The following is a 16,394-nucleotide window of genomic DNA, read 5'->3' as shown; positions in this document are numbered from 1 at the left end:
CAAAATTCTAATGTTGTGTTCTAACCCAACATGTTTGTTTCCCATATTACAAAACGATTACAATTTATTGGGGGAAATTCTTCAGGGTTTTTTTGAGTAGATGGGCCTCATTACGACCCTGGCGCTAATGGTTTAACGGCACCGTAAAGAGCGTCAGCGCCGTTAAACCATTAGCGCCTGATTACAAGGTCCCTTAGCGGGTTGGATGCTTTAACGCCTGCTTTTTGCAGGCGTTAAAATCCAACCCGCTAAGGGATCTTGGGGCTAATTACGGCAACCGTAATTTACGGTGCCGTAATTAGCGCCTTCCCCATCCCCATTATGCCCTACGGGGCAAAATGGGAATGGGGAAGGGCAAATGGTGAATGGGGAATTACCGCCCCGCCAACCTTGTGATGAGGGTGGTAATTCCGCCATCCACCATGCCGGAGACCGGCATGGACCATGGTGCTAATAGCACCATGGTCCACCGCCTGGGTCGTAATGAGGCCCGATGTGTCTCTGCGGTTCGTGCTCCATACAGAAAAAGGTAATAGTATATGTTGTCCCTCTTTTGTGAAGCTCTGTGGAAAAAATGGAGGCAACTGGTTAATTGTTGCTTATAGGCTACTTTTCATTTTTCGTCCACTTTCATCAAATAGTGAAGTGGAAAAGATACATCGATAACGTGCTCTTAATCTGGCAAGGTAATGAGACCAGTCTGTGTGCATTTTTTACATGGCTCAACACACAAAATCCCTACCTTCAATTCACGCTAACAAGCAGTAATACTGAAGTGAGCTTTCTGGACATCACTATTTCTAGTGACCTCGCAGCAGGAGTACTCAAAGTCAGACCCTTTCATAAACCTATAGACAAATACTCATTGCTGGCCATCAATAGCTTCCATCCCAAGCATGTCCGAGAGAACCTTCCCATAGGCCATATCTCAGACTCAAGCACAATAGTACCAACACAGACACATTTGTTGAAGGAGGTAAAACATTGAGTGTGAACCTACAAAAACGAGGGTATCCACACAAATTTGTTGAGAAAGCCTTCAAAAGAGCACATAATAACAAAAGGGGAAGCCTGTTGGAATACAGACCTAGGACCATCACCACTGAGAGGATGTTTTTTGTCAGTACATATAATGCCATGTCTAAACAAATTCAACGGATAGTAACAAAAAATGGGCATATGTTGTCTAAAGGAACAAATCCCATAGCCCCCCAAGATGTGCTTTCAAGAGGAGAAAAAATCTGAAAGAATTGCTAACAAAAAATAATATCTATGAACCAACCATGAGACAGACAACAATCACAGAATCCTGGGGTCTCAACAAATTGAGAGGCCACAGTGCCTGTGGCAACTGCAGATGCTGCTGCCAGACAAGTAGAATAACTACTCTTGACTTAGTGAAGAGCGGATGAGTGTGAAGAGCGGATGAGTGTGAAGAGCGGATGAGTGTGGAGAGCGGATGAGTGTGGAGAGTGAATGTGTATGGAGAGCGGATGAGTGTGAAATGCGGATGAGTGCGAAATACAGATGAGTGTGAAGAGCGATGAGTGTGAAGAGCGGATGAGTGTGAAGAGCGGAGGAGTGTGAAGAGCGGAGGTGTGTGGAGAGCTGATGAGTGTGGAGAGCGGACGAATTGCAGAATTGCAAAATGTCCGTATTATGCCTTGGAATGCATGGATCCTTTAAAAGAGCATACCTCATATCACACCCCACGCTTACTCTCTCCTTACACCACCACTCAACTAGAAAACAGAGATACTATGACACCATTCGGTATAACTGTTCTCATATCAACATCTGCCGCTCACTCCCCATCACTCTGAGTAATCATTGCTGGTCTCGCACCCCAGCCAGGCGTTCTCCTCAGGCCTAACGCTGCCACTCTCAGTCTGGATAATTACGGCCAGATCGAACACATACTCCTGACCGATCAGCCACCACACCTACCGCTAGGAAGCAGCTACCACACGAATTTCGCACCAGCTGCACACATACCAGATGCGCACACGCACCTTTGGACTCTCTCTTCTCCCTCTACTGACCAGAACTTCGGTTCCCAAGGGCGTTCAACCTACCAGCGCCTTCAGACCATACCAATGGTATATAAGGCGCTATACAAGTGCAAAATAACATAACATAATATAATTTAGGCCTCACAACACCCTGGCAACAAAAACAATTCACCAATTGCAACACTGCATGGGTGATTTACGCTATCTGGTGCCCATGTGACAAACTATATATAGGAAAAACAGAGAGCCCAGTTAAAGTCTGGATTGGAGAACACAAAAGCTGGACCAGGAACAGAACACCAACAGCTCCCCTGGTAGGCTACTTCACCACTGCAGGACACTTGTGTAATGAAATCAAATGGTCTATCATACTCAAATTTCACCAAAGGGGCAACACAGCGTCGTCTGATTTTCTTAACTAGAAGTCACAAATTGGAACTTAACGAGACAATAGAGTGGCATTTGATTAAGTAGCAATGGTAAGATCACACATGAATTCTAAGAATAACCTGGTAGAACAGAGTCCAGCTCCAGACTACCATCATTCAATAAGATTTAGTCTTTTTCAGTATCTGCCCCCTAGAGCCACTTGACAGAAAGAGTTCGACACTTGATGCACATTTATAAATGCATCCACTCTCTGAGACACAATGTAGAGACTTCGGACTAACTATTATTCACCAATTATAGCTGGCCCGACACACACAAACAGACAAAGCAGTCCGTTCTTTGTGTCGTCAGCCCAGGTTGAAGCCCGTTTGAATTATGCATCCCGCATTAAGATGGCCACCCAACTACGCCTGCACGACTAATACATCACATGACCGACCCCCGCATTGATCAGACTCATGAACCGACACCAGCGGTGAGACAGCAACTGACAGAGAAGGCACACAACGGCATTCCAGCTCCATACATTGTAGTGCGCCACTATAAGTGAGTACTCCCCAGATGTCCATGAGACATAAACTAACAGGAAAGTCCATTTCTAGTAGAACGCTGATTAAATCGGCAGCACCTTTCTGTTTTCTTGTTCTACTCACAGAAAGATGTTATACAACTCAGGATGCGGACTCAGATCCCTGTTCAACACATTTCACATTGACCTGCGCATTAAACACTGTATACTACGACCAGTGATTGACTCAGGCCTAAGAAACAGTCAAAGATGCCCGAGTAAGTCTGCTCGAGCCGCTGAGTAACAATCTAAGTTTAAAAATCCACACAGAGAGCCACCTGCATGCCCACGCATTCCGTGTATGCCAATATAGTTGAGCTTTACACACGCGCACTTTAGCAGTCACCAAAGGAGTTAAAGCATTGCAGTAAACAAGCACAGTTCCTAAAACCACTTATAATGTAATTTAAAAGGTGAGCCTACATCGAGAACCACAGGCAGGTTTTCAACTTAGTGATCAACAGCTGCACAGAGATCTACAAACACTCACCACAATTGTGATTGCCTGTTGTACAGACCATATTGATCCCCGGTTCAATTACCAACTTAGTTGCACACTGTCACTTTACAGATCTCTCACAAGGTTTACTTGATAAATCCCTAAACGAGAGGGCACGGATTGACTGCATTCCATTACAGCTCACAAAATGGATCGCCCTTGTTATGTAAGTCATCTAAATTGACCCTCTGGTTTGATTCCTGCATCTAATTCCTCCAAGACAAATTTAGTATGACTCACCAATATGAGTTTTTCCACAACAGTGACCAATGGTCACTCACACCTGGTCTGTCTCTTTATACCTCCTTAGGACATAGCTGGAATGGCGGATTGAGACCCCTACAGCTACACTGCTGGAGAAAAATTATATATTTTCAGTAAGTGTCTAAGCAGCACTTGAGAGCGAGTAACCAGCTCTGTACAATATACGCCAATAGGCGAAAAATGAAAAGTAGCCTATAAGCACCAATTAATCTGTTGCGTCTATCCTTTCCACAGAACTTCATGAAAGAGGGACAACATATACTATCACCTTTTTCTGTATGGCGCACGAACCGCAGAAACACAGCTACCCAATAAAAAATCCCCTGAAGAATTTCCCCCGAATGAATTGTAATAGTTTTGTAATACGGGAAAGAAACATGTTGGCTTAGAACAGAACATTAGAATTTTGCTCTTTTTAAACTGTATATCAGACTTGTAAATGTTGACATTTGTGACTGTATTTGTGTAGTACATATGTTATGTTGTGTTTTTCATGCTTCACTGTTTCATTTGAGTATGATCAACTCGCCAGTCATTAAGTAGCGCTCACACAGAACTGTATTTTTGTTGTGGTTGTTGTCGCTTGAGTTGTGTGACGATTCTTCCTAAATGTGTATTTCCATTTTTTACAAGGTTTTTAGAATAAGCCAACACTTTTGATACAAGCCTTAATATATGCTCACTTGCTTGAATATAAAATAAATAAAAATCATTTTTTATTGAAAATTAAATTGAAACACAGTTATTATTGAATTGTTAGTCACTCACCTCCTCTATGCCCCCCCCCCAGGTGTTAACTCTGCTGATCGGATTGGTTTTGAAGCAACCGGTCCATAGGTTTGTTCCGCCTGCTCCTGAACACCTTGGCCTTGTTACCTCCTGCTCCGCTGTGCCAGTGTTTCCGGCAAGGTTTTCCTGGTGGCACCAGCATTTTTGTGCCGGTGTTTCCAGGAAATATGGGGTTGTAATGCCACCTTCTTTCCATGGTGCCGGAGATTCCGGCATTGCTTCACGTGGGTCTTGCAGTTTCCTTTACCTGTGCTACCGGCAAAAATGGGACAGTGTACGCTGTTGCCGGCTACACTCTTACGGCATTCCCGCTCTTAGTGCGATAATCTGGAATGTGTGCCGCTAATCGGTATTACCAGCACTTTTTCTCCAGAACACCACACTTGTAATGAGGGCCATTGAGTCTTGTATAGCACAGCATCTGCCACTTTCATTGTTTGTTAGAACTTCATGATCTTAAAGAGGTGGGGTAGGAAATTTATGTAGTAGCAGAGCAAGATTGCTTTGCTACGATGTTGATGTGTGCAGATTTGAATAAACTGGGCTGTTTGTGGTGTGCTAGTTATAGATATTTTGTAAGCTGCGTGGAGTGACTAGTGTGCACTCCAAGTAGCTTATGTAAACTGCCTATCTGTTTGTGGTGTCTGTTAAATTAGTGTTGAAGGCAGTCCTTCATTTGTAAAAAAATAAGTGCCAGTGCCCGAAAAATATTGGCCCCATAATGCCCGGCGCCGCCCGCAGTGCGGAGGTGCGGCACCGCCCGCAGTGCGCGGCCTGCGCCAGTTCAGTGCTAGACCTAGATCGGCCCACCACCAGCCCATCACACTGCTGCTGCTCCATGTCACATGTTTGGTGCTGCAGCAACTGCTGGCACAGGCTAGTAGTGGGATGGATGCGGAAGGGCACACATGGGTTGAGAAAGTATAATGCTTTAAAGTTGGAAAACACTTGTTATGGTAGGTGTAGTGGTTCCAGCATTCCGGAAACCCCAGAGGCAAAAGAGTGCATTTGAACACACTTCGAATTTCTAGACCACACTTGTTAGACGTCTGGACCATACTTGCTATACTCAAAGTGATAATGCATTTGATAAAATTGTTGCAAACCTGTGGATGTTATCTTATTTGTCAGTTTTGTAGAATGACAGTGACCCCAACAGAACCCATTACACACCCATTTTAATTTAGCCAACGTATTTAGCATTCTCCTTCTGCAATCATCCCTTTGGCTTAGCGCTCAAATAATAGTCAAGTTGCATTACATTAGCAAAGCTTTTAAGAAGCTTTCCCAATATCAGAAACCAATGTATATAGATTACACATACATAATGTCCTAAAGTGTCTGGGTGATTGGAGAATTACAAATACTAGTTGACATAGAAACATATAGCGCATTTAAGTATGCCGAGCTGATTTTAGTGTTTTGGCATTTTTCTGGATGCGTCATGTCAGGTGGATAGAAAGTTTTTTATGCCACTAGATGCATATGTAAAACAGTCTCAACCAGGATGTTTTAACTACCTACCTTAAAATGTGTAACTGAGAAAGCAAAATATTGAACATTGGGGATTTCCTGATGGCTAGGATCGCATACAATATTCATGAGAACACTAATAATTCGTAATCATGACACCACTCCTGCTTATTAACGATGAACGGATTGCTTACTGGGCAGGAATGCTCCATGGCAAGCCACTGACATTAAATCATCTCATAAAGTACTACGTGCACGTTTGTACTCAGGTAATTCAAAATAAACATTTGGGAAAATAGGATGAAAGCAGGAAAAAACAGAACCTTTCTCTCTTTTCTTTCTTTCTTCCTTTCTTTCTTTCTTTCTTCCTTTCTTTCTTTCTTTCTTTCTTTCTTTCTTTCTTTCTTTCTTTCTTTCTTTCTTTCTTTCTTTCTTTCTTTCTATTTGTTTTTCGGTTACTAAACATCTATGACAGAGGTCTGCGATCTGGGTTTGTATGATCTTTGGCCTCTAACTTATACTGACTATTCTAAATCGGGTTGGGAATTCAGGACTTGGCATAAAGTTTCCCAAAGAACCTACACCCAATTGTCCACATTAAAAAAGGGGTGGTTCTCGCCCCCCCCACTTGTCACTGTCAGACATTGTTTATTACTTGCAAATACTTCTTGACCCACAAATAACTTGTTTGATTGTGAGAACCCTACCTGCTGTGAGGGTAAGGGGGTACTGCTTGTTATGTTAGATATTACTGAACAACAAGTGAATAAGCAACGGGAGCTCGGGTGCGTTTCAGTAAGTAAATCAGAATCGCCCTTTAACCGAGTCATATTGTGCCCTTCGACCACGCCAATAGACAATTATACTTGCTAATTCGCTTTGCTGTGCTCTAGTACCTTATATCACACAGGCCTCTTCTACGTACCGCCGAAATCCTCGTACAGTTACTGAGAAATACGCCTTCCTATTTTCTATGGAGCCGAGCACATCTACGTCTACCACCTCAACCGGCACAAGTTGTCACACTCTGGCGAGAAGCCTTACTCCTGCCCGGTGTGTGGGCTGAGGTTCAAGAGGAAAGACTGCATGTCTTACCACGTGCGATCCCACGATGGATCAGTGGGCAAGCCTTACATCTGCCAGAACTGCGGCAAAGGCTTCTCCAGGTAAGATTGAGGATCCAACTTCCTCCTTTACATGGAGTCTTTGAGTTTTGGGGTGACTGCTGCTGGCTTATCAAACTGAGGGGAGGAGGTTGTGGCCACGGGAAGGAGTCATTGTTTTGAGTATGATTTGTGTTGGCTGGTTGTAGGTTGAGGATGGCTTGACTACTGTCCCAGCAAATGCTGCCTAACTTCGTGCCCAGCTAATACTCCCTTTTCAACATAACTTTCAAGTTGTGCCCACAAATGACTGTTCTGGCAAATGCTGGTAGATGTCCATGTTGAGGGGAGACTGCCATAAAACTCACCTTTCCCAGCAGACGTTCAGAGATGGTGCCCAGAAACTCTCCTGTCTCAGCAGGTGCTGGGCAAGATGGTAGCTAAAGCACACCCTTATACGCTTAGATTGTGGTCTGGTGCTAACCTGTGCTGGGACAGTAGCCACTTCCTCTGACTAAATGTGTATTCACTAATCCCGCCATAAAGGGCCACAATTGAGGGGAGTGGGTGCATGACAAAACTGACCCTAACATTTCGGTGCATACAGTATTTCAGTTCACTGGACAATATTATAAACCCCTGTACAGCTTGTCAGTTGTGCAGTATTATGGTGGGGAAATGGTGTCCCAGGTTGGGTGTGTAGAGTCTGAATCCGGTGCTTTGAGCGTGAATATGCTGCGGTCTATTGAGTGGCCTGCCTGGGCTGAGTTCGGCGGTGTGCTTATTGCACCCTGCTTGAGCAGAAGTCGTGGGTCATTTACCCAGTTGTTCACTTTAAGCTGAGTGTGTCTTCTGATTGATGCAGACTGCGGTCAGCGGTGTGTGTACTAAGTAGTGCCAGAGTTGATGCACAACACACCTGGGTAGAATGAGATGGTGGCAGCAGCGATTGCTCTTGTTAAAGGCTGCTTCGCTTGGTGTGCATGTAGTAAGTCATGTCATTTGTTTTGAGTAGCACACGTCTGCACTTTTATCCCATTATAATCTTTGTCAATGTGTTTTGGCTAAAATGCGGAGCCCTGCTAATTGAGATGCCCGGTGCCCTAGCACTGTGCGTCGTAGGTATGCAGGTGGACATTACAACCCCGATTTATGGAACTGAGCAAATGGGTATTTTTGCAGTGCAACGCCAGTGCAAAGTTCTTTGTGTACTGCCAAAATGGCTTTGCCCTGCAATAATACACTTTGCACAGTTGCATGAATCAGGTTTTAACTTTAAGTGTGTGTACTAGCGAGAGCGCTCGGTGGGCTGATGTGCCTATTGCAGTGGTGGTAGCCAGTGGGCTGAAGTGCCTATGGAGATCAATAATTATCCTGAAAAGCCTGTTCTGCTAAACGCGAGTGCTCCTCACTCACCAAGTGCTCATGGCGCAGCTTAGAAAAGATGTCTGTCTTCCGTGCAATGTGAGTGGATACATGTGCGTCGTTGCAGTCCCTACATCAGCTAAACGGAATCATACCCTTTCAGTAAAACACAGTGATTCCACTTGGGTCAGAGCTCATTAGTTCTTTCAACCAACAAGCCAATATATCTTGACCTTAAAGGCTCCGTGGTAATCAATGCAGCAGGCTACAAAAAGCAAAGTCAAGCTGCAAACGTAAAACTGTGAGTTATGGCTGAACCATTGGTGGGCAACCTGCAGGTCTCCAAATGTTTTGGCCTACAACTGCCATCAGCCTTAGCTGGTACTGTCTATGGTAGTGCTTATGGGAGTCACAGTCTTAAACGTCTGCCTGGCCGCACGTTGCCTACGTCTGGACTAAACGCTATGGTTTGAGATGAAATATATCAAAGCAGCTTGTAATTATTAATAATAATAATGTTAGCATTGATTTAGTGCTACGAACCCTCAGGTATCTGAAGGCTGCTTATTATTACCAGAGGTGCGTGGTGCTTTTTGTATGCTCGTATCGTGCTCATGTATCGACCTCGGAAGGATGAAAGGCTGCACGTATGTCAAAGCTGGCGCTCTACTCGCTGTGCTATCAGACCAGCTACATGTACAGACATGATCACTAAAAGCCCGTACATAAATAGCGATAATGGCTGATGCTGTCACACAGATGAATCAAAAAGCATGAGCTGAGGCATCCATATTTGCCATGCAGTAATACTGATGGGAATACTGTAGAATTTCTATTTTGTGGTTTGTTTGTGTGAGGTATAAAAAAGGAAAAGTGCAAAGTGGGCTATTAAAAAAATCAGAAAAAAACCAGACGTAATGTGTAAATGTTATTGGGTCGTTTATACCATGACGTCTGCCTTTTTCATAGTTACCTGCAACTATTGCAGTGATACTCGTTGCATAAATTGCACACCTCGGGCTGGGGGCCTGGGGCACCTTGTGCGTCGACGGGCTTGCTTCTTATAATTGCGTGGCCAGCAGGGCCACCCGCACTGCAGGCTAACTCTGCCACAGCCGCTCCGCTCGCATTGCCTCGCGGCCTGCCTGCCAGCTCGGGTCATATCCTGAGGCTGCAGCATCCGTGGGCACACAACAAGCAGAGCAGCAGCCTTGTTCGGACAAGTCCCTAGGCAGGCTGGGCAGCCCTTGCGCGTCCGACCAAGGCTGCAGCAGTGCTGCCCCACCCGCGCAGCGTTATTATAAGTGTTACTTTAATTGTGCGGCTGGCCGAGCCGCCCGCACAGTGCACACTGCAGACTAACTCTGCCACAGCCGCTCCGCTCTCATTGCCTCGCGGCCTGCCTGCCAGCTCGGGTCAAATCCTGAGCCCGCAGCAGCCGCGGGCACGTGACGAACGGAGCAGGCGATGCGAGCAGCTGCCTGCACGCGCCAGTTGCCATAGCGCGCCTGGGTCACAGTCTTACAGACACCGGCCCATGGCACCGCAGTCAAAGTTGGGGGTGGGGGGGGCTAGTTACTTACCGAGTTGAACAGCAGCACACTAGGCCAGCCAGGCCTGCTGCCTTAGAACTTAAGCTGCGCCTGCAACTTGCAAGTAGGCTGTGCACAGGACCACAACACGTGCAGGGGCAGGCTTTCCTTCCTCACGAGCCACGCCTTAACAAATCAAGTGTGTGCCTCGTGAACTGATGGTGGCCTGCCTCGGCAACAACAGACCCACGTGACCCACCTCCACACATCATCATGTAATTTCACTGGCTGGAGAACAGCCAATGAAAACAGTACATTCTGTGTTACTATACAGAATGTATCAATACTGAATAGTAACAACAGAATGTTGGTTTCCATTGGCTGTTTGTTGCTGTACTCCCAGTTCCAGCAACCAGCCATGGCCTGCAACTGCAAGCAGAGCCGACTCAGAATAATGTATGATCTTACAGTTTGGAAAGCTGAAAAAACAAACTAATTACACCTGCGTGCCCCTGCCCCAGCCATGTTCCAGGCCCCAAAAAGGACTGCTGGTGGCCAACACCGCCAACCACCGGCACAAATTAAGCACCGGTTCAAGGAGTGTGGAGATATGTGTTGGTGTAGCTGTGTTGGATTCGTGTGGCATTTATGGAAATGTAGCTTAGATATGTGCCTTTCGGTGGTGTGCGTTCTTTTGTGTAATCTGTGCTGTTTTGGTGGAAGTGTTGTGTGTCGAGATGAGTTGTTGGTTATGGTGTGAGATAGAATGATTTTGTAGTGGTTATTGTAACAATACTTTTCTCTAATTAGTGCCAAACTTGACGGCATGAACTCACCATGCATGCGTGAAAAAATGGGACTGGCAAAGTGCATTTTAGGCAGAAACAGGATACAGAAAAAGGAATCATTTGCTTAAGTTTCATTTTCCCTGCAACTCGCCAGAATGGCAAGGACCAAAGGAGCAGCTTGCAGGGGAGCCAAGAACAAGAGGAGATTGACTTACCAAGGAGTCAAGGACCAGAGGGGCAATGGACCAGAGCAAATAAGGACTAGAGGAGCAGCAGACCGGAGAGGCTAATGACCAGTCGGAACAGTTGAACATGACTCATCAAGGAGCTAAGGACCAGAGGAGCATCCCATAAAGGATTAGATTTGCCAGCTGACTACATGTCATAAAGACCCTCTACTCCTCGCCTGGTATTTTCTTTTACTTTAGTTTTATTTCAGTGCTTTTTTTAGTTATTTGAAGTGACTGTAGCCAGAAGATTACTGGCAACTACAAAGTGTAATGAATTTAAGGCACGGGCATGGGCTGGCCCAAATGATTTAATTTTTGTGTTGCTCAATTACAATTATAAACACATTTTGTTTATATATACAATTATGTATTAAGAGAAAGGGATACCAGAATAATATGAAATGAACATTAAAGCTTCATCTGTCATAACTGGATTGCCATCCTATACTAAGAAATAGGAAGATGGCATTTTTATCTACTGACACTGTTTAGAGACCTCGGCAGTTCTAATTTCATGGCAATCACAGTATGTGTAAACTATGCTTGAAATTGTGTGCAAGTCCGATGACAAACGGGAAGGTGATGAGGCGTGTCACCTGAGAAACTGCGCAGAGTGGTATTGAGTGGGAAAGGGATTACATTGGCAAGAATACCGAGGTATGGTTGCTAGACAGAGCGGTCACATGCAAGGGCAGCCCAAATGGGCACCACACTCCAGAAACTACAAATGGCACTAACAACAGCCACATAGCGCAGGTATTTAACCGGCCATCCCAAAGGGATGACAACAGCGAGACACACAACTCCGATGGCAGCTGAGAATCCCCGGGCCAACGGAGTGTGGTTGGTGTGGAGGGGCAAGTCACGGGAAAAGGAACTGGCCAGCACAAGGGACCACGTGTGGAGCGTGTGGCCGAAGAGACCATTACGCACGTGTCTGCATGACCATCGGCAGGCCAGAACCAATGGCCACAGCCTCCGCCCACAAAACACCCTACAAAGAAGAAGAAACGGGTGGACACACGCTTAATAGCAACTGAAAACAATTCATCGACGGACGAATCAGGGGATCAAGATGAGGAAGCAGCGACAACAATCGCAGCAGGACGAGTGAAGAAAAAAGGAAAGATCCACCTCCTCTTGGCTCTGGATCAAGGTGACAACACCCAGAAGAAGAAAAGGAAAATACCAAAATGCCTTGTAAACATACAGGCAACAAGAGACGTTGATGACCATCACTTTAGGAGCATCTGTGAATGTCATTCCCACAAGCATGCTCCAGAAAATGTGTCCGCAGCCCAAACTCAAGCGCACAGATACCCAACTGTCCGCCTATGGCAGCAAGAAACCGCTGCCAGTGGTGGGGTGATTCCGAACCACATTGAGGAGAGGTGACGCAACCATCAACTCCAAAACATATGTGGTCAACGCTGGCATCGAGTGTCTACTCAGTTGGGAGGCCGTGGGGAACCTGGGACTCATCCAGTTCATCTGTGATGTAATCGACTCCACAGAGATCACCAGTCTACTAGCAAAACACCCAAGCATTCTACCGGGGATTGGATGCCTCAAAGGGAAACTGATCAAGCTCCACATCGATCAAACAGTGCAACCAAGGGCAGTTCACCACAGAAGAACCCCCTGTCACATTAGGGACATTGTTGAGAAAGAACTGCATGAACTCAAAAAGGTGGATATCATCGAGCAAGTAAACAGCCCAATCCTGTGGGTCTCCTCGATGGTTGTCACAAAAAAGCCCAAACAACCCCAGAAGTTACGGATATGAATAGATATGCGCCTACTCAATGCCGCCTTAAAGAGGGAGAGACACATCACTGCAACATTGGATGAGAGCATCACAGACCTAACAGAATCGGACATTTTCTCCAAAATTGATCTCAATGCAGGCTATCACCAGCTCAAATTACAACAGTACTCAAGGTACATAACAACTTTCTCGACCTGCCTGGGCCTGCAGCGTTACAAGAGGCTAAGCTTCGGGATATCCTCGGTGGCTGAAGTCTTCCTACAGGCCATCCAGGAAGTTATACAAGGCATTCCTGGCAAACTCATTGTCAGTGATGATATCCTCATCCATGCTTAAAACAGGGAGGACCATCTACGTCGTCTAGAGACAATACTCGATAGGTTGGAGAAAGCAGGAATCACAATCCACCAGGATAAGTGCGAGTTCCTGAAGGAGGAGATCATGTTCTTTGGCTACGTGTTCAATAAGGGAGGGCTATCAGCAGACCCTCAGAAGGTAGCGGATATAAAAGAAGCCTCCCCTCCAGCCACACCCACAGAAGTGAGCAGCTTTCTGTGGATGGCCTCGTACTGCAGCAGATTTATCCCCAACCTGCCCACCATGTCGGAGCCACTCTGTGAACTCACCAGGCAGAATGTCAAGTGGGAATGGCGCCAACAATGCATGGAAGTGTTTGAGTGCATCAAGAAATCATTGTCGGCCGACACTACGATGGCCTCCTTTGACCCAGCTCTAGCGACGGAGCTATATGTGGATGCAAGCTTAGTCAGACTCGGGGCAATTCTGGAGCAGATGTCACAGACAGGGGAAAACTGACCGATCACATACTCATCAAGAGCTCTAACACCAACTAAACAGAGGTATTCCCACACCGAGAAAGAAGCCGTAGCGGTCCTGTGGGGATGCCAACATTTCCACATCTATCTGCATGGACAGGTTCAGAATATTCACTGACCAAAACCCACTGCTCCCGATCTTCACTGGGTCATCAGCACACCTTCCCGCCAGGATAGGAAGTGGTTACTGCACCTGCGGCAGTACGATTTCGAGTTGGTGCACCAGCCAGGGGCAGACAACCCTGCAGACTTCCTATCGAGGCACCCATGCCCAGCGACACGAGGAGAAGTGGATGAGGTAGAGGAGACAGAGGAACACATCTGCCAAGTTGTCAATGCCACTAAGCCCAGAGCAGTCAGCATCGCAGAAATAGTTGAGGCCACGCCAGATGCCCCGTGCTGCGACATCATCAAAAACACAATCATAGCGGGTGATTGGAACATGTTTCTTCAAAATGTTCGCAACCGCACGCCAGCCGCCAGAGAATTCCTGACAGGGATGTTGCCGGTGCAGCAGGAGCTGTCGATCACCAGCGAGGGACTGATCCTAAGAGGTGCCCGGATAGTGATTCATGCAGTTTACAAGACAGGATTTTCTACCTTTCACACGAGGGACACCAAGGGAAGGTCCATATGAAGGCTAGGATAAGACAATGGGTGTGGTTTTTCTCACCGGGACACAAGGGTAGAGGACATCGTCAGGGCCTGCCTCCCACGCCAAATCACAGGTGCACCCCGGCACCCTGAAACAATCCAATTGGCGGAATGCAGATCCTTGAGGTGGGACGCCATCAGTATAGACTTTTGTCCTGTACAGGAGGGCATCTTCCTCCTGGTAGCAATTGACGACCACTCACGGTACCCCGAAGTGGAGATCACATCATCCTCGGCTGACACGGTCATCCCCGCACTGGTCTACCACGACATGTCAAGAGTGACAATGGATCACCTTTTCAAGGGGCTGAGTTAAAGAAATACATGGAAGAGTTCTATATCCAATACCACCACATCACCGCAGGCTGGCCACATGCTAATGGGAGTGTGGAGAGATTGATGAGGACAATCAATAAGGTGCTACGCCTCTCCAAAAGTCAAAACAGCCACTGGCTGGTGGACTTATACCGGTTCTTACGGAACTACTGAGTGACACCTCATAGCTCCATCAATGTGCCCCGGGCAGACTTCATGTACGGAACAATGGTGAGCTCGTCCATTGCCCATCACCCGAGCAAGGGTATGGACGACATTGACGGTGGACGGACTCAAGAAAGAGAGTTGCGGCCAATTAGTACAAGAGTCGCACAAGAAATGCCAGAGAAGCTAGACACAAGGTGGGCGACACTGTGTTGGTGTTGAGGAACCCCAAAAAGTGTAAACTAGAGTCGAGGTATGACCACCAATAATGCAAGGTGGTAAAGACTGAAGGGTCGATGGTGACAGCAAACATCACGAGAAACGCATCCTGGTTCAAGAAGGTGACCAAGGCAATGTGGACGTATGGAAGTGAACAACCACAAGGTGGAGAAGGCCCTGCACAACACCATCAGGCGCCATTGGTCTAAGAGGAACACACCGGAGATGGCTGCCCAGGTGAGACATCAGAAGAAGAAGATGCTCCAGACCAGAGAGAAGGTGAGCAGGATGGGGGAGATGAAGCAGAGACAATTCCACCCCGTGGCTCAATAGATATAGTCTGAGGGCCGCCCCCAAATCCCCAGCGAGTTTGCGAGACTATGGGTGGTTAAGACCACAAAGACTATTTGGGGACGTTGTATGTTCGAAGCAAATGGGGTGTGCCTCGCCTGCAATGGACTTGAGTATGCAGGGGCAGGCCCCATGGTTGTTCACTGTTATTGCGATATTTTCTTTTTGTTTAAAATAAAGGAGGAATGTTATGTCCACCTCACATCATGCTACGCTACGCAATGACGTGAGGTGCAATAAACTGCCCGGCCACGAGAACCCGGCAGAGCGGAGCAGATAGCACACACAGCATGACGTGTTTTATTTCGCTTCTGGTCTGCGCCCACGCCAACTCCCCAGCGCGGCCGGCAACCATTCCATTCCCCGCCACTGCCACTGTTGGGGGGATGCAATACCGGGCAACAATTGCTGCAGGCAGGGCTGGCTGAAGATATTTCAGGGCTTCCAGAGGTTCATTTCAACATGAGGTTTGGTGGCCCCCTTGGCTACAGCTTGGAAAAACAGTTTGAGTCACCCACGAGGAGCTTAAATTACAAATGAGTCAAAGGAATACAGAAGGGGCGCAGATTGCCTAGGGGCGTGCAACAAGTGGGGAGCTGAAACTATGTCCACTGAACAGCTCTTTGTCAGCGAGGGAGATGAGAACACTGCTGGATACTTAAAAGCACAAACAATGTGACAACCTGAAGGTGCCAGCAAAGGCAACCTGTAACATGGGCACACTAATAATGTAGAGGAAATGGGAGTAAAAGGAAAACGAGGTGAGAGGGAACCCTGCTGGCTAATGAGAAGCACAGAGCAAAGGCAGCCTGTAACGTGTGCGCTGTAAAGAATACATTTTATGTGCTAAATTAAAGATGTGTGTTGCTGTGTCATAGGACTGTCTAGACGGGGCAGCTGCTCGTACCTTGCAAACCCCTGCCAGGCACGGGCCCATTTCAACTGAAAAGTTTGAAAGGCCTTGAAGTCCTCCCTGGCTGCATTGGTGGCCAAGTGAAGTTTGCATCGGAAGCCTGTAGCACTTACTACAGAGTTTAGGGACAGGAGGCCCCGCGTCATCACTAAACGCCCAG

The sequence above is a fragment of the Ambystoma mexicanum genome, chromosome 5q (genome assembly GCF_040938575.1).
Source record: "Ambystoma mexicanum isolate Mex_15411 chromosome 5q, UKY_AmexF1_1, whole genome shotgun sequence".
NCBI classification, from domain to species: domain Eukaryota; kingdom Metazoa; phylum Chordata; class Amphibia; order Caudata; family Ambystomatidae; genus Ambystoma; species Ambystoma mexicanum.
Note: the sequence above shows the minus strand (reverse complement) of the source record.